This window comes from Trichoplusia ni, chromosome 5 (assembly GCF_003590095.1).
Source record: "Trichoplusia ni isolate ovarian cell line Hi5 chromosome 5, tn1, whole genome shotgun sequence".
NCBI lineage: Eukaryota > Metazoa > Arthropoda > Insecta > Lepidoptera > Noctuidae > Trichoplusia > Trichoplusia ni.
The window spans coordinates 4,197,782-4,216,783 of record NC_039482.1 but is presented as its reverse complement, the minus strand read 5'-3'; the positions used below and the strand labels follow the sequence as shown (position 1 = coordinate 4,216,783).

Below are 19,002 nucleotides of genomic sequence, written 5' to 3'. Positions count from 1 at the left end.
TGATATAATTTACTTAATTAGGTGGCAACGGCACTAAAGATATAAGTTAATAGTTACCATATTCATACCAAGGTATTATACTCGTGTGGGTTGCCGAAAAAATGAGGTTATACGTGACAGTAAAACACGCCCTTGACTTTAGTGCAGTATGGTAAACTGTCAATGCAATAAATAAAAAAGTAATTAATATGACATTCGTTTTTTTTTATTTTTAAAGATTTCGTAATTGATTCATTGTTGTATGGGTTGCTATAATATATCTTCTTTGACAATTACCTGGGAGTCGAGATATTTGAATTTGGAATGTCATTGGATGACCGTTATTTTTATTTTGCTTTTTGATTCGTTATTTTTCCACTATAATGCCTCCTTTACTTTGTTCGTTTTGGCTAATCAGTTGTTTTTCTTCTTGTTGATGTAATGGCGCCTCATCTAATATATTCCAGCTACCTTCACACCAAGTTGCACCTTGAATTAGCAAAATATTAAGTTTCCGCGTTCCATTCTAAATATCGAAAACGATATATTACGCATAACATTTGCATGTCATTTATGTTAACAAATGTTGTGATGCCGCTTAATGCGCCAGATTGCATTTTAATCATACATTACGGAATAATTTATTGATGTTATTTATTGCTATTAGTTAATGGAGCAAAGCTTTGTACCACACACGTATAAAGCAGGGAAGATACGCCTAGTTAAGATTTCATGTTTAATTTCTTCTTCCGATATTTTCAACGGACTCAATTAATATCGTAAAACAGATTATTTATTGACATCAAACGGCGCACGTTTTCGGGAATCCAAATAAATGATGCAAGAAATTCAAAAATAGACATTCCCTAAAAATAGTCCCATTCGATGGGAATTTTTATAGCAGTAGCAACACTACAGGCTACTCCTCCAAGCGCGCGGCCGCTACCAAGTTTGTATTGAGCCTTTATCCATTCAAGCCTCTTGCACACATACACAAAAATACACGCACGCACACAGATAAACGGAGCGAGTTTGACAGTTCGCGGCGGTCGGATCAGTTGGCCGATGCTCGGCGTCGCGGTACGTTCGCTCACCGCCGCCATCTTGTATTTACGAAACGCGGACTATTTTTTAATAAAAATAAACTATACGTGTCAACTGTGTAAGTGTGTGCTAATGCTAACGTTCTTGTGGAGGTTTTATATATCGTATTTGTTTCGGATACAAGCGCAAACCACGAGGATTTCGGTAATCACCATGAGTTTTTAACGTGGCATGGACCGGTGTTATGTAAATTGCAAAATAATTATCGGGAAATCGATATATGTATAGTATTGTAAGTACAAAGGTGTTATTCCGTTGGATTTGTGAAGGTTTGTCTGTGCTCCAAACTTCGTCCCGCCAAAATGTAGGTTATGGTTGAAAAGACTTGAACGCATTTGTCTGTTATTCCTACTGACTAAACTTCGTATATATTTTACTTATTATTTCAACCGTTAAGGAAGTTTAGTAATATAATGCATCGATCACAATAAATAGGTAAAATATGCATTTATTTACAGTTTCACAAAGTGATGTCACAATTAATTTTAAAATGACAATCGAACATGTTTTGCTTGGTTTTCGTTATTTATTTACAATAAACATTATAGTTAGCACAGATGATGTCATTCTCATTGTTATATTGATTTAAAAGAAAAAATATGTAACGTCTGGTTAATTTTGTTGCCTGCTATTGTAAATAATAATGTGAAAGATTTGTTAAAAAACCATTTTGTATTTTAAGGCTTAGTTTGAATTCAACTATTTTCTTTTGTTACTTTACCTGGCTGCCTGAGATAAGAGAGAAAGGTGTCTTTCCTTCTGATCTTAAATATCGTCAATTATAATTTAAAACTTATATTCGCAGAAGTAAAGTCTAAATTCAAAATAACGGTCAAAACAACATAAGTTTTTAATCAATCAAATCAAATGAATCGTTAGTAAACATCGCAAAAAAACAGGTAGTTGTAAAAAATACTTGTTTATATTATAATCAAGAATTAATTTATATTTCTATCTATAATATAGTTATGTATAATCACACTCAAAGCAAATATTTGTATGTAATGTAGTAGGTGCAAAATCTTTAGACGTATTTTTTTTTTGTAACGTCTATTAGGTATTTTCGGCGAGATGAATCAATGTGGAACTTCGTCACGGTCAAAACGAAGATGATATAACATATAGAATATAGATAATTTGATCTTTAAGATTTGTTGAAGCAGATCCGTAGATTTAGAGGTTGAATAAAAAGCGGATTTTGATTAAGCGATTAGACAAAATAAAAATAATATTAATCTAATTGTAGGAATTGTAATGCAAAATAATAGAGTAAGCTCTTTGTCAGTATTCCCGATTAAAAATAAAATTTCTACCTTCTAAAGGGTCGAGAATTGCACAATATGATTAAACAAAAATTATTAGCCGAATCATGATTGTATAAAAATAAAACTATTAAAAACAAAAGTTATCAGAATTTTAGGTATATTTAATTTATTTATATCTGTTTTATTTATTTGTTGTATTTACAGTTCCTTATCATCTTTAGTCGAATGCCATAAGAGTTATTTTCCAGTTTTTTGTTTGCAATATACCCCCTTAACATCTGTGGATATTCACAACGCCTTCATTTCAATGGAACTAAGTCCATTTTCCTAAATCATGACTAATTTTGGGTGAATTTGAATTATCCTGTAAGTTTTACATGGTATACCAGGCTGAGATGACGTCACTCTTAAAACATCCAAAACCACATTCTTTCCTTATTTTTAGGGCAACAGAAACACACCTGAGTCACTGATAACGTCATACATGTCATAAAGTAAATCCTTTCTATTTATTTTCAACCTTATTGCTAAGGGAATACAGGCTTAGTGTCTGCCTTCACGATATAAACTACAAAATCTGTCTAATTTAAAATAAACTTTAATGCTAAAGGAATAAAGGCTATGCTGTCACGGTGTAGGCTAAATAAGTTAGTTAACACGCCTAATGTTATACAAATTAAAATGTGCGTGTAATGAAGAAAGGATTTGTCAAGTGTGAAAAGGCAACACTTTTAGGTAGCAATTTCCCTACTCTATTAAAAAATAAATAAAGATAGTTAATGCGATGTTGTTTCTAGTCCTACAATACCCTAAAATTTTGATGTAAGTTCCTAATCAGAAAAGCAAACAAACGCCCTGAAATTTGGCAAAAAAAATGAAAAATGACTTCCTTACGCTTTCATTTTTCTCCTCAGTTTTCTCCATAGCAGTTCCTGATTTCACTTATCCTTATACGTCCATCTACAGACTTCCACATCAAAGGAAGCAAGTATCCAAGATTCACTATCTGTCTTTCTCTTTTCTATCTTCTTTTCCACTAAGAAAATGGTTTTCTCCCTTACTCAATCTTTCACATACTTAAAAATCGAATGATAAATATATTTTTGAAGTAGCTTATCGTCCTTGCAAATAACAGATAATGCGATGCCGTTGCCTCGCTGTCTGGTGGGCAATTAGTTGGTATTTTACCTGAGATAAAATCAAATTCTTTGGTAGGCAGTCGGAAGGCATACATTATTATACTGAGAGAATATTTGCGGGAATAATGAGGAAATAACAACGAACAATAAAGCGAAAAGAATAATAGAGGCAGATGGAAGGAGAACGGAGAAGCCTGGTTTCTATAAAGATTTGTTATAAAGCACCGATCTGGAGTAATATGACAAAAGGAAAGAGAAAATCACAAATATAATGAGGAATTCGAGGATTCGTCTTTCATTGGTCTATGTGTAGATTTTGAGTAGAGTGAAATGAAAGGACGATGTGAAACAATCAAGGATAACGCGTTAATGTGCAAGACGAAATCAAAACAAATCGGTTGGTTGATAGATGCATTTTAAGAGACATCCATAAATTAATTTGTCACTATTTGTCTCCCAATCAATTTACGACCTTTCTCACCATTTACGCAAACAGTCGCAACCGGAATGCACGATCAGTGAAAATTTAAGCTGTCTAGCTACCACGGTTCATGAGGTACAGCTTGGTTCATGAGGTAAAAGCCTAGGGACAGTCAGACCACCAGATAATATATTATTATCCTAAAAGGTGACTAAAACGTGTTTGAAGATTTTCAAATATATGCAAGAGCCCAAAATACCATAGCAGATAAAACAAGATTTCGTTCAAAACAGCTTTGTCGTTCAATATTTCAAAGTGGTCTCAAATCTAGATCAGCAACAAGATATTATCTGATTGGCTAATCCAGTTTAGTACGACAAGTACCAGTTATTATTAATACCTACCCTTCACTATTATATTAAATGTTAGACTTTCTCGTTGTAAAGGGAGACTATACATTTAAACAGGTTGTCGCTATTGATAAATTAACTGTGCCCCGGGGTACTTAAATATGGTATTAAGTGAAATTACCTTTGAAGTAGTTGTCGATAGCGTTAAATAGATTTCAAGGCTATGAAGTTGGCCTTAAAACAATTTATTTTAACTTTCGGTAGGCAGATTCAGAATTACGAGTATTTTTTGAAAAACCGTTGTTTATTTTTTCTGACAGTCTTTATTGATCCAATACTGGGCAAACGTCTCCCCGTCTTTCCTTTATCATTCTTGGCTAAGTATCGCCTCCTACACAAGGAAGTTTTCTTAATGTTTTGCGTGTATCTCATATTTCTTTAGTATTATTTTTATGTCACGCATGACAACTATTAATTCCAAGAGCTGTGCTTACTGCACATAATGTAATTTCCATCCCGTCTTTTCAAACATCTTTAATTCCAATTAATTAACCACCATTTCATTGACTATTCCAACCACATTTAGTGTTACAAAAAACTCAAAGATTTCTCAAAGACTTCTTTAATTTTCTAATGTTGACCAAAAACCCATCTAAATACAACCTTGTATCAATAAAAAATGCACTTTCAATTCTTAGCAAATAAATAGGATTGTCACCTCCATTGTACCTGATACCTGTTATCAATCGACAACTGATATAGATAACGTATATTGAGGCGGAACTGATTTGACGTAGTTTTGTTGATATAGATATATTATACTGAAGCTTGAACGACCTTGATGAACGGTCACTGAATGATATCGAGTTAGGATGATTTTTTGGGTTAGTCAAATTTCGGAGTTTTTCTACTTGGTTTTGATGGAAGATTTCGAACCGTATGAATAACGCACAGCAGACAGCAAGCAAAATGTCGTCCATAATTAGCTTGAAATTTACATCGTAAGACATTCTGGATAATATACTTTGGCAAATTCAGGAGGAAGTGGGTGTCCATGAGAAAGGACCTTTATCTAAAAATGAAATAATGTTATTGCAGTATTATTCCTTGCTCATGTATTTTTTTTTTAAAGTAAGAGACTTCGAGGCAATCTTAAACTTGCCTGCCATTCAAAACTAAAGCCTTTTTCATAGCCAAACTAGTGAAGTTGACAATAGCTAAGCATCATTAGCTAAAGTTAAAAATCAATAATTAAGTATAACTGTACTTGCTGTAGGGCAAAGACCTTAAGTACAGTAAACGACAGCTAGCGTAGAAAGTGTAGACGATAACAAAAGTGTTTCGGTGAATATATTGAGGTACAATTAGGCTCAGTTCATTTCGAACGTGACAGGCGTTGAGGTGTCAACCGGAATATGTCGCCAGCTGTCACTCGGTAGGGTTGTCGCGAGAGGTGATTTTAGTTTTAAAATTTTCTTTAGCTGCTTTCGATATACACGATTCTGTTGGAGAGGACATCGGCTCACACAAATTTTGCCATCCTCCTAAAAGTTATAACATGTTTCTTTTACTTTAAGGAGGATGTTTCTTAGGTAGTTCATAAGTTACATTAAATTCAATACAGAAAGGAATTTGTCACATCTTTTTGAATAATTTTCGGTTTCTAAAAATACTTCTTAAAGATACTTGCATTCGCTAAATACTTGTTGACTTATTCAAGTCTATTAAAATAACAGTTAATAATAGAAAAAATAAACTGTAAATTCTGTGTTTTATAATTTTGAAATTTAATATTGTGTAACGTACAAAATATGATTTATGAGGTTAAAAGCAAGGGCAAGCGCATCGAATGTTAATCTTAATAAATTGCAATAAACTTCAATCAGTAATAATATAATTATAACATTCATCATCATAAATTATAGATACCAATTAATATATTCAATGTTGACGCTTACTATAATAACAGAATTTTTAATATTTTTACGGCTCCCGCTCTACGGAACTTAATCCTTAATATCGCGGGGGGTTCAAAAACTTTAAGTGTTGGTGGATCACATAAATATTTGTCCAACATGGGGTTCGTACCTGCGACAAGTCGCGCACAGTGGGTTTAGCGTGTTGTCCTCAACCATTCGACATTATTCCTTACATTTTTGAGCAAACAATCAAAATTACGTAACTTTTATTTAATTTTCTTTTGAGTGACATCCCTACTTCGCTATCCTATTTGGAATATATTACTGTAGGGCAAGAAGTTAGATGTTAAGACATTTCTAGTTTCACCTATAATAATGCCCAATGCAATCTATGCTAATATTGATACTTTGTTTAATACGTGCAGGTGTATTTATGTCAATATCTGTAATAGTTATTTAGTGATGGTTTACTTACTCAATCCTTGCCCCTATCAATGACAGATTATGACTTCAACCCTCGCTGAAAGCACAGCATAGTGATACGTCACTGAACTCTCGCCGACTAGAAATACTCCTGGCCTCTTCATGTGTCTGAGCCAGCGACACGGGATCGCTCACGCATGCTTTCTTTCGTTCCTGCCATTGTCCTGTTCCTGTGTTTGTTTCCCCAATAAATTAAAATTAAAATTCACTTGGAGTCGATCAGAACTATTTTTTCTTCCATTCTGCCGTCACTCGTCGTTTACCACGTACACCCTTTTTATATCACTTTTCACACAATCTTTCCATCTGCCGCGTCCTCCCATTATTCAGGCAAAATTGGGTTACCTAAGTCAAAAAAAAAACTAAACTGCCACAACGAATTTCCTCTCTGTCATTTTCAAACTGACAGAGTCGGATAACTAGGTCCATACTTAAGAACAATGCTTATCTTCATAATTCTATAATCATGCAGCGATATTTCTCGCATGTCAGTCTGCCATCGCCATAGGAAAGTATGGCAACATTATGGAAAATTTCCCACGTGCTTTACTATATAAAAAAGAAAGTTAGGTAATAAAGAGCACTATATTCTAGTTTTAATATGAACACTTAATGGTCTAGCGCTAACGATATGTTTAAGGTTTTATTGTAGTTCATATTTTGCTTGATAGATGTATCTTTAGTTTGACTTTATTATTTGATCCACCTTAAAAATTAAATAACATGGCCTGTTTTGGTAAGGAGCGGAATCCTCATAGACATTCACCTTCTCGGGGAAGATAAAAGGAAAATAAAAGACCTAGTGCTTTGTTAAAATACAATAATTGAGTTCCCTAATGTTCTCACAGTAATTAAAAATCAGTAGCATTATTAATTCATTGATCTAGATGAAGTCATTACTAAATTACGTTACTCGTCAACTAATTAATCGTCAATCGTGTTGCATTGATCGTATCAAGTTCTTTATTTAATTTGTAAATTGCATACAGATAATTGGTTGCAAATTAGATTAAGGTATAGTTTTCCTGGAACCGAAATGATTTATTGAGATTATAATTGTAATTTTGTTATTCGATGCGATTCGTAGCTATATTCGTATTAGCTTTCGGTAAATGATTGATTGCTTAGACATTTCAAAGATCACAATTAATGGGGAATATAATTAGCTTTTGTATATTAACTAAAAATCATTTTTTATTGTCTTTAATTGAAGGACTGAGTGTTTGGAAAATCCCATGTCCAGCAGTGGACCTTGGTAGGCAGAATTGATTGACCACGCTTCATTCAAATAACACTACTTTTTAGGGTAAAAAGTTGTCCATATAGAATAGTCGATCCTAAAAACTGTCCAAATAACATCAAAACGTCATGATTCGTTTTCTTGCCTTTTCTGCATTCGACAGGGCAAAAGGCTCTCAAAGGTTCTGGCTTGTCAAAATAAACCTAGGTACTACGTAATCCACGTTTTCACTTCTGTATGAAATAGAGCCTGAAATTGTAACAATTTGAGGTTTCTTGGTGTTGCTGTTATAGCTAATGATTGCATCATTTGCTGGTCTAATGGCTCAGCTGTGCACGAAGAATGTTTCAACAATAACCTACCCTAATTATGGTTCAAACCTGATTGTTAGGTTTTATTGGGATTTGCTAGAGATTTGATGTTTCTTAGCAATTGCATTATGTTTCACTTTCATTTATATTTGAATTTCTGGGGAGTTATCTCTAACCTAGGCTACTTTCCCGTATCAAATGTTTTTTTTAATCAGTGCACTGTCTAAAAACTTGATTTGTCCTTGATTTTTTTTGGGGCATTGTTTCTTTTAGGAAACTTTTTCTTTTAGTTAAACCTCCTTTTTTGAACCTTAACCATGTTTATGACAGACGATATTTTCTTCTCATTCTATCTATATAGTTTATAGTAAGTGTGTAATATCATTCTAATATTACCTTATGGTATGAATTAATGGCCGCTAAGACTGCGCCGGGAGAAACTGGATTCCCTCGAGATGTCTTTCTCAATGCCGTGTAATAAACACAACAAGTAAAGAATTTGCATTTGATATAACAATGTTTAATAGTTCTGATTGTAATGCTAAAATATTACTGAACCAAAAGTAGGTGACTCTAAAACATGACCTCGAACTTGCCATTTCTAAGAAAATGATTTAAGTAATTACTTTAAATATTTACTCTGAACAATTCAATCTATTTAAGCTACCAGTCAGCGAAGATAACGAAGCGACTAGTATTCACAAACCAGTCCAGCATTTGATCCTATCGATACATTTGGCATCCAAGTCGCATTTTGTTTTACACTTTCGACGCCCGAAGCCATATTGTCCGCAATGGTGATCAAAGTGAGAGATACATACATAAACCCACAACAAGGTGAAAGGTAGAGGTCTAATTGCACTGCATTAGGAATTTTGAAGTAAGAAAAATATGTTTAACGAGGGCCGTTTGGACCAAATTAAATCGTTGATTGAATTAAATGTTGTCTAATAATAGTCTTTAGTGTGTACTAGTTAATAGCTCAGATGATTTGCGTTTTCATTGGACAAGTTAATAATAATTAATCATTTCGCTTAATATTTAATTTTTGAGATAATTGACCTAAAATTTGAAATACGAAGTGAAGTATCAGCAGGTATTAACAGCAATTATGCTGTGGTACTTATTGATGGAACTAATCAAATACTGGCAATGCCTGCGAATGACATTTAAAATCCCAACTGCTTTGAGATTTGTTCCTTAAATAGATCTCTAGCCTAGGTATGTCCTGGTGTCCCCCCAGGTTATACGTGAGCACCACATCCACAACTACCGTATCAAACGCTCGTTTCGTGCATCCCGACTCGCAATCCCGTTACTGAACCGGTCTCGGAATGCCGTGCGTTCCCCACATTGTTTTGACGAATACAACACTGATTCTACCTTCGACATGGCTTTGTTCTTCTGGTACTTTCATATGCAATTAACGATCTTGAAACTAGGAACCTACTTAACTCACTTAACCTCGAATCGAAAGCTGATTTCTTTGGAAGTATTTTTGTTACCAAATCACAATTTTCTTCTGACGCATTCGATGTATCAAAATCTTTTTATCTCCACGAATTATGTATGATTCACAGTTACACGCGATTACTCACATCTTATGCAATTTAGCTACACAAAAAGCCAGTTGAAAACCGGTATTCGAAGTTCTCAGACAGTGTGTGCTTAGAATCATGATAATCTACCGAAGATGTAATCCTAGTTGCATGCAAAAGTAGTTTTAGAAACTGCATTTGCGGAGACGGTGTTTTGCCTTTAGAAATATAATGGAGACTCATTAGCTGTGAGCTTTGTATGTGAGGTTGTTGACTTACCGAAGGCTGTTCGACTCTAAATACTAGGTTTTTATTGAAGTCTGAAGCTTTGGCCCGAAATTTATTCTTATTGTTGGTATGTGCGCTTCAACTTTCTCTGTCCTAGCCCTTTCTACTACGTTATTCTACTATGTATGGTGAATCGTTTAATTTATACATATCACGCCTATGTGCCATCTTTTTTAGAAAACGCAATACAAATGGAAATTTATGATTGTTCACTGTTTTTAGACGCGAAGTTTTAGGGAAAAAATTGTCTATAAATTCCAATCGTTACAAAATAAATTCGAAGTAACAATATTTAGACAAGTTTTTCCTTGACCACAACAAAGACGGCAGATCCTATGAAGTTAAAAACTTGGATCTGCATGTAAGTGATTTCACGGTAGTGTCACGTAACGGTGTGGTGCGGTCAATGGTCACGGAATGGATCTCGTTGTACCAAACGTTGTGCTGACACGCACAATGGGTGATTCGTCTTGAGAAATTTAATTAGTTCGCACGAGACTGCCAGGTTTCTGTTACGTTTTTGCCCAGAAATGGGGTCGTGAATTTGCATAACTTCTGTAATATACAGGGTGTAAGGAACACCGTACCACCAAAGTCGCATAATGACTTTAAAATAACGTGTTAATTAATATTAAAGAAGTCGCTACCGTCGGAGATTAATATTTATAGATTTAGTCATTTTTGAGCACGCAATGAATTGGTTACCGCGCGATCCTTACGCTCAGCGTACGTACTTACACGAACTGTAATGTGGTAGGAGGGCGACACTCGGCGACACGATCGAAACATTCGAAACGCGCGCGCATTTTATAAAAATGTTGTGATGTAACGAAAAACAATCACAAAAAAATACCAATCAATTTACACTATTCTGACTTCAATCTGTGTCTTGTGTATTATTAAATCAAACCTACTCTTACCTTAATCTCGCTCACTTCTAACCAGATAAGGTTCGAAAATTTCGAAATGTCCGCCATCTACGTACACACAAATTTTGGCGCGGCGAAAAATCTGCTGCTGAACCCGGGGCAAAAAGTACCGCGTCCAGTAAATGTTCATCGCGAGACTTGCATTGCCACGTGCTTCGCCATAACACATTAGCATGTTGCCATTCTCCCGGGCGGTAAAATAACCTATCGAGCTACTAGGATCGTAATTTAAATAATACACACACAACACACGCACTTATATCACTTAACACAATAAAATTGTCTGCCTACACGATAATTAGTCCGCGAATTACCCGATTGCACATGCACATTCGATTAGCGTAAGGAACAAACTGAGTAAAAATAGGTACTATTTTGAAAAAAGCCGAACTTTCGGTTTTACCTTTGAGTAGTGTTGGACCTAGGTACCTATGATTCTTTATCGATAAATTACATGAGGTCGAAGTGAATATCGTAAAATTATTCTTGACAATAAAGTACTTAACTTAAACCTTTAAAATTGATTAATCACAAAATGTACTTTTGTGTAAGAACATAATTGTTTTATGTGACTGGAATAATTATTCAGCAGTTCGTAGGAAAAAAAATGATAAAAATTTTTAGGCAGGAATTTCATTTGTAGATGATGGATATTAGTAACAAAACAGACTTTAATTTTAGAAAAAATAAATTATTGTTTATAACAACATGTTTTAGAACTACAGAATTCTAAACAAAAACAAACTGTTAATAATAAAAGGTTTTAATAAATTTCGTGATAAGTTGATAAACGCTGAGAAGGTAATTTTCTATTTTATAACATGGAACCCGTGTAACAAAAATCGATGTACTATTTTATCCAGTGTCACAGGTACGTCACTCGCCGATACCGCTGTAGGTGTCGGCGACGCGCTGGCGGTGTCGACAAAGGCGGCTAGCGGTGCCTACAAAGCGCGCGGCTTTTTTTAAAGGAATAGTAGGCAGGATTACGAATAATGCGTGCGAGTGCGCGCGCAATAGTTGCGCTATCTCTTACGCTTGTCGCTCATGAGTATTGGTTCGGTTTTGACGTCACTTTCGGTTAGATTTGCAAGAGAGCGATGACCGACGAGTACCTTTACGAATCAGCTGATCGGGAGCAGTTTTTAGTGTTTCATTTACATTGCCTTTTTTTGTGAAAACGGCTTAATAATGATTTTGTTTATGAAAATATTATTGAAATACGTAGGAAAAATGATTTTATGACACATAAAATTAAAAAAACGCGAAAAAAAACTGCAAATTTCATGAAAAGACCGATGAAAAATTCCAACGCAGTGGGGTCTGGAATCATGTCTAGAACTCAGGTCCCACGGAAAAGTCACGGTGTTCCTTACACCCTGTATTCGTGCAATTTTAAAGTCTCAAACTTTGAAATTTCCCTTATGGTTCGTTTCTATCTATCTACGGTTCATCTCTACTTCCATTGTAATAGTCATCTTTACTATCTTTTTTTGCTTTAATTTCCACTGTGTATTAAACAAGTATTTTCTTTTCCACGTCAATACATACACGCATTAAGATACCGACCTTTGCGGTTTGCACTTATGAAACATGACGTACTTAATGCCTAATGACACCGCAACAAGTGTCTTTACCCTCATCTGGATTACTGAAGTCTTAACATTACTCACTACTCAAAGAACCCGCATATTCTCTTAAACATCATTAAACAATAACACATCAGCAAAACTGAGTCTTATTCCAACCCAATTAAGTTTCTAATCACTCAATTGGTCAAGTAATTCGATACTTTTGACGGTGTCTTTAGGTTCATGATCCTCAGGAACTGGTTTTATTATTTCGAGGACATTGGTCTTGGGTGTCATTTATAATGTACGAATATCGATCACTGTTTTACCCTTTTTGGTGCTTATATACCCCTTTAGTGACCCCGTTGCGGCTAAGTTCAAATGATTGATCAAAGCAACTTTATTTGCTTGTGATTAAGTGGTTTGTTGTTCAAGAACAGACAAAGAATATTTATCATGTTATTGAACACTTCTTTCAGAGCAAAACATCAAAAGACTCGATGTAAAGGGCTATCTGTCTGAACTTTGGCCAAGCTTTTTCTTTAGAGGAACTTCAGTTGTTCTCATTTATGGAGAAACTACACGCAGAACGCTCAAAACAGATGACTAGTAATACCCAAAAAATGTGTATACTAACCAACAGTTAAAGAGTACCTTCTGTTTGTCACATTATGAATGGTGGAACTAAACATGACTGGCACTAAATCAAATTGCAATTATGAACCTTATTTACTTCACACTATGGACATGTTTGTTGTAGGCTCAACCAAGGCCTAAAAGCGGTATGTATCCGTTCATGTCCAACATGAATGACCATAGTAGTATTGCGTATGTTTGCTTTGCTTGGATGTCATTGCTAATATTTGCAGTACATGGATATGGACAAATATACTCGAATTCCTTACCGATTTACCTAATATTGTTAGGAAATGATAATTACTTACTGGTACTTGGATATCAATGTTTCTTTTTTTTTAATATGGTCTTTGATTTAACTTTTATTACTTTTGGTTACTTGGGATAATGTCTTTGTAAAATTGATAGTGAAGGTCTCGCTTCTTGTTTTCTAGGGCACTTAATCCGGTAAGTCTGGAATTCGACACCAAGCTTGGAAAAGGCTAGACAAAAGAAAATTTGATTAGATGTTTTTTTTGTTTCTCTCATTCAATCCCTCTGCTTGCTGACTTGGTAGTATTTAAATGTAAATTTTGACTTTATCGTTATAATAATCTCTTTCATTTACAACACCGAATTGGAGTATAATTTGTTTAAAGTCAATGATCGAAGAACTTATTCAAAATGTCAACACATTATTTTATATAGATCGTCTTAGTGCATCAAGTACCTTCACATATATCAGTGACGCCCACGCAAGTAGGAGATGGTTAGACCACTGCGTTGTTACACAGGCAGCTTCTGAGTGCATTAATGACATTTATGTTAACCATGACGTGTACTGGTCTGACCATTTTCCACTCATAATAAATTGCAATCTTAATAAAGTTTCAAATAGTGTACCAATAATTCCACCTCGTAATAAAGTTAACTGGGGCGATAGGAACGTTCAGCAAACTTCGTCGTATGAAAGAATATGTAATTCAAAGTTAAAAAAATTAGATTTTCCTTCACAGTTGCAATTTTGCAGTCACACGCATTGTAGTGACGAGACACATAAAAATGTAATTAATAGTTTCTATTATAAATTGGTGAATATATTAAGTGACGCGGCAATATCGACATGTCAATCTAAAAAAGGCAGGCGAAAGGTAGTTGCTGGTTGGAACAAGCATGTGAACGAGGCTTACAGGAATGCTAGGTTGAAGTTTACACAGTGGATATACAACGGAAAACCATCAAATGGTCTATGTTATGATGAAATGATTATATCACGTAAAATATACAAAGGAAAATTAAAATGGTGTCAAAACCATCAAGACCAGATTAAAATGGATTTTTTGGCTCAACATCATTCCAACTCAGATTTCAAAAATTTCTGGAAACAAACTAATATTTTAAATCCTAAACCAAGCATTCCTGTAACAATAAACGGAATAAGTGAATCTAGTAGCATAGCAAATTTATTCAAAGATCATTTTACTGTTAAGTCCTTACTTGGACCGCCGTGCAGAGATTTTGACGTTAAAGCCCAAACTAAAATCACAACCACTTTTCTCGCTAAAGATATTAAGGCAGCCATAAGGAGTATGACTGGGGGCAAATCACCAGGTCATGATGGGCTTAGCGTCGAGCATCTCAGGCACGCGGGCTTCCATTTACCTCGGGTGCTCGCGTTATTGTTTAATCTATTTTTGAGCCATTGTTACCTACCTCCCGATCTGATGCAGACTGTAGTGGTACCTATTGCAAAAAACAAGACAGGAAACATGGCAGACAAATCCAATTATAGACCCATTTCTTTGGCAACAATCGTCGCTAAAGTACTTGACAGTGTGCTTAACTCACACTTCAACAGCCATATTAAGATCCATGACGCTCAGTTCGGATTCCGGTCAGGGCTGTCAACCGAAACAGCTATCCTTAGTCTAAAACACACTGTCAAGTATTATACCGATCGGCGAACACCAGTCTATGCCTGTTTCCTAGACCTATCGAAGGCTTTTGACCTCGTTTCATATGACATATTATGGCAAAAATTGGCAGAGACGGGTATACCACCAGAATTGGCATCACTCCAAAAGTATTGGTACCTTAACCAGGAAAATCGGGTTAGGTGGGCTGGAGAACTCTCGGGTGTAGGCAGGTTGGAGTGCGGGGTTAGACAGGGGGGCTTGAGTTCACCCCTGCTCTTCAACTTATATGTTAATGAGCTGATTGAGAGGCTCAGCAGCATGCATGTCGGCTGCTACGTAGATGGTGTTTGCACGAACAATATTAGCTATGCAGACGACATGGTGCTGCTGGCCCCCTCAGTTGGGGCTCTCAGAAAATTACTCGCAGTATGTGAGTCCTATGCCTCATCACATGGTCTCTTGTACAATGAGAAAAAGACAGAGTACATGGTCTTTAGGTCTGGTCCCAGAAATCCCCTGAATCTTCCTGTTTCCCTCAACGGTGTTCCTCTTAACAGGGTACATCAGTTTAAATATCTAGGGCACTGGGTTACTGATGACCTGAGGGACGATGTAGATATGGAGAGGGAACGCAGAGCGTTGTCAGTCCGGGCGAACATGTTGGCCCGCAGATTCTCTCGTTGTTCGGGTGCCGTGAAAGTCACGCTTTTTAAAGCGTATTGCACTTCACTCTACACGGGGGCTCTGTGGTTCAGCTATACCCAAAGGGCTTACAACGCTCTGCGGATCCAATAAATAATGCATTCAGGGCGCTGTTGCGGCTTCCGCGGTTCTGCAGTGCATCAGGCATGTTCGCCGATGCTCATATCGACGGTTTTGACGCATTATGGCGTAAAAAGTCTGCATCCTTGCATAGCAGAATAATCGGGAGCAGCCACAGCTTCCTGAATGTGATAAAAACTAAATGGGATTGCCCACTCACATATGTTTTAACCCAGAGGACTAAGTCTCTCTGGACAATACAATATTAATTGTTACCATGTTTTTAAATTCTATGTAGTTTGGTAAAACTTGTAATGAACCTTTGTTGTTTTTAAATAAAAATTTATTATTATTATTTTTTTTTTTACATTCATTTTCTCCCCTCTGAAGGGGTTCAATTAGTCTAATTACACGGACCAAAGTCAAATGCAAAAAGACGTCTAGTGTTTAGTTTAACTCGTAGTGTAGCCTGCGGAGACTGACGATGTCGTCAGGAACTTGCGCGTCAATCGACATGTGTTCAGTATGACCGCTTTCTGCAGCGTGTTCAATGTGTGCTCCGGCACGTCGAGCACATCAAGGCATCTCCGCAAGCTTTTTGGGATAATACCGGTTGTTGAGATAACTATTGGGATAACGTGGATGGTTTCCGCGTGCCATTGACGCTTTAATTCTATTGCTAAATCTTGATACTTACTTAATTTATCCGAAATTGTAGACTGTAGGTTGTGGGTATTTGGTACTGCAATATCTATGAGATACACAGTTTTGTTGATTTTATTATGGAATGTTATATCAGGTCTATTGAAATGAATGGTTTTATCAGTGATAATGGTCCTGTCCCAGTAAATTTTAAAGTTATTATTTTCAAGTATCGCTTCTGGTTTATATTTATAATATGGATCTTTTTTCAGAATGAATTTATTTTTATGGGCGAGATGTTGGTGTATTATGGCCGCAACTTGGTCATGACGGTGTTTGTAGTCACTTTGGGCTAGAGATCTACATGCTGATGTTATGTGCTGTATCGTTTCAGGACTAGCGTGACAGTGCCTGCATAGATCACTGGGACAATTAGGGTTACGAATAATATATCTCTGATAGTTCCGGGTATCGATGACTTGGTCCTGAATCGCCATCATGAAAGCTTCCGTCTCTGGGAAGAGTTCGCCACGCCGCAACCATGCGTTCGACATTACTTTATCGACATGTGGTTGCTGCAGGTCGTGACGATGTCTCCCGTGTAGGGACTTCTGCTGCCATGCGGCGATTTTTTCGTTTACACCAGTGACCCGTTCCTTACGTTGCGGGTTTCTGTCTGCAAGGTTTAGCGGTGTAAAGTGTTTATCTGCTATTGTAACTACTTCATGTAATGTGGAATGTTCTGAATGCTCGAAAAAATATTGCCTAAGTGTAGATATTTGTTTGCTGTGTAGATTAGCTATATCAATAACACCTCGTCCGCCCTCATCTCTTGGGAGGGTCATTCTTTGCACGCAAGATCTTGGGTGGTGCTTCCGATGAGTGGTAAGGGAGGTGTTAATGATACGCTGGAGACTAAGGAGATCGTTTTGTGTCCAAGTTATTAAACCAAAAGAGTAAGTTAGAGCAGGAATAGCATAGCTGTTAATTGCTTGGCATAAATTGCGCGAATTAAGTTGCGACCGGAGCAATCCGTTGAGCCGATGTCTGAATTTATTTTTAAGTTCCTGCTTAGTTACTTTTTGGTGTATCTGTCGAGCTTGTTGAAATCCTAGATATTTATATAAAGAATTGGGTTCTAACGGTTCAATAATATCACCTGATTCTAATATGTAACTATTAGGGATTATTTGGCCACTCTTCACAGATAATGTTTTGCATTTATCAATACCAAACTCCATGCACACGTCGTTGGAGAATTTTTGTGTGATATCAGCTAGTAGGTGTAAAGACTGTGCAGTGTTACTGAATAATTTTATATCGTCCATGTACATAAGATGGGTGAGGTTAATGTTTTTCACAGGTGTAGTAATATTGTAACCAGACGTTAAGCCATTAAGCATGTGTGATAGTGGGTTCAGTGCAAGACAGAACCACAGAGGACTGAGTGCATCGCCTTGAAAGATTCCGCGTCTTATTGGAATTTCGGATGTTTCAGTGTGCACATTACCTGTAGTTTTTAATTTAGTGGACCAGTGCTGCATAGACCTCTCAAGAAACTGTATTAGTTGGGGATGGACTTTGTACTGTTGGAGAATATAAATTAGCCAGCTGTGGGGAACAGAGTCGAATGCTTTACGATAGTCTATATACATAGTATTTATGTCTCTTTTTAGAGCAATAGCCTGTTTCATCACAACTGAGTCGATTATAAGCTGCTCCTTGCATCCCTGACTGCTTTTACGACATCCCTTTTGTTCTTCTGATAGAATATTATTTTCTGAGGAGTGTTTATGTATGAGCTCAGCAATGCAAGCTGTAAGTATTTTGTACACTGTTTGCAGGCATGTGATAGGTCGGTATTTCGCTGGATTTTGGCGATCTGTGTCCTTGGGTATCATATATGTAAGTCCTTGCGTAATAAATCTTGGGACTATATCTGGAGTGTGAATGAAATTATTAAGATGTTTGTACAAAGACGGATGGATAGAGGTAAGTTTCTTGTACCAGTAGTTATGGATATGATCACTTCCTGGCGCTTTCCAATTCTGTGTTTTCTTTAATACATACATAAATATATCTAAAGGAATGTGCTCAAACTGCATTTCTGTAATCTTATCTCTAAAGTTAGAATCTGCCTGTAACCAATCAGCTTCTGAGTTGTGTTGTGCCGGAACGGCCCAAATATTAGACCAGAACTCACACAGATCATCAGCTGAAGGACTAGAAGCTATAGTTTCGGTTTGCCTATAGTTTTGCGTATTGACTGTCAAGTTTCTATAAAACTGCTTCTGATTATTTGAAAATAGAGTGTTTTGGGTCTTTCGAAGTGTACAATCAAGATACCTTTTTAGCCTGCTCGCAGCAGCATTAAGTTTTTGTTTTAGCGTGTCTAAGAAGTGTTCATCATTTGTGTTAGGCTCTTCGTGTTGTGAATGTATACGGTACTTGTTTTTTATTGCTTCTACTACTCTAATAATTCTATTGCTTCTATTACCTCTAATGTATCATCATTCTCATTCATCATCAG

At 36.2% G+C, this 19,002-nt stretch overlaps 1 protein-coding gene across 4 annotated transcripts in view; it reads left to right on the top strand.

Moving 5' to 3' along the window:
* Positions 1-1,025: 1,025 nt before the first annotated feature.
* LOC113494126 (microtubule-actin cross-linking factor 1) overlaps positions 1,026-19,002 on the top strand; it is a 213,712-nt gene continuing 195,735 nt past the window's right edge. For 3 of the 4 annotated variants that reach the window (XM_026872294.1, XM_026872309.1, XM_026872291.1), the window contains exon 1: positions 1,026-1,141. The gene's annotated coding sequence lies outside the window, so the exon portion shown is untranslated. The remainder of the gene's footprint in view (positions 1,142-19,002) is intronic. The other variant, XM_026872310.1, reaches the window with a different exon arrangement.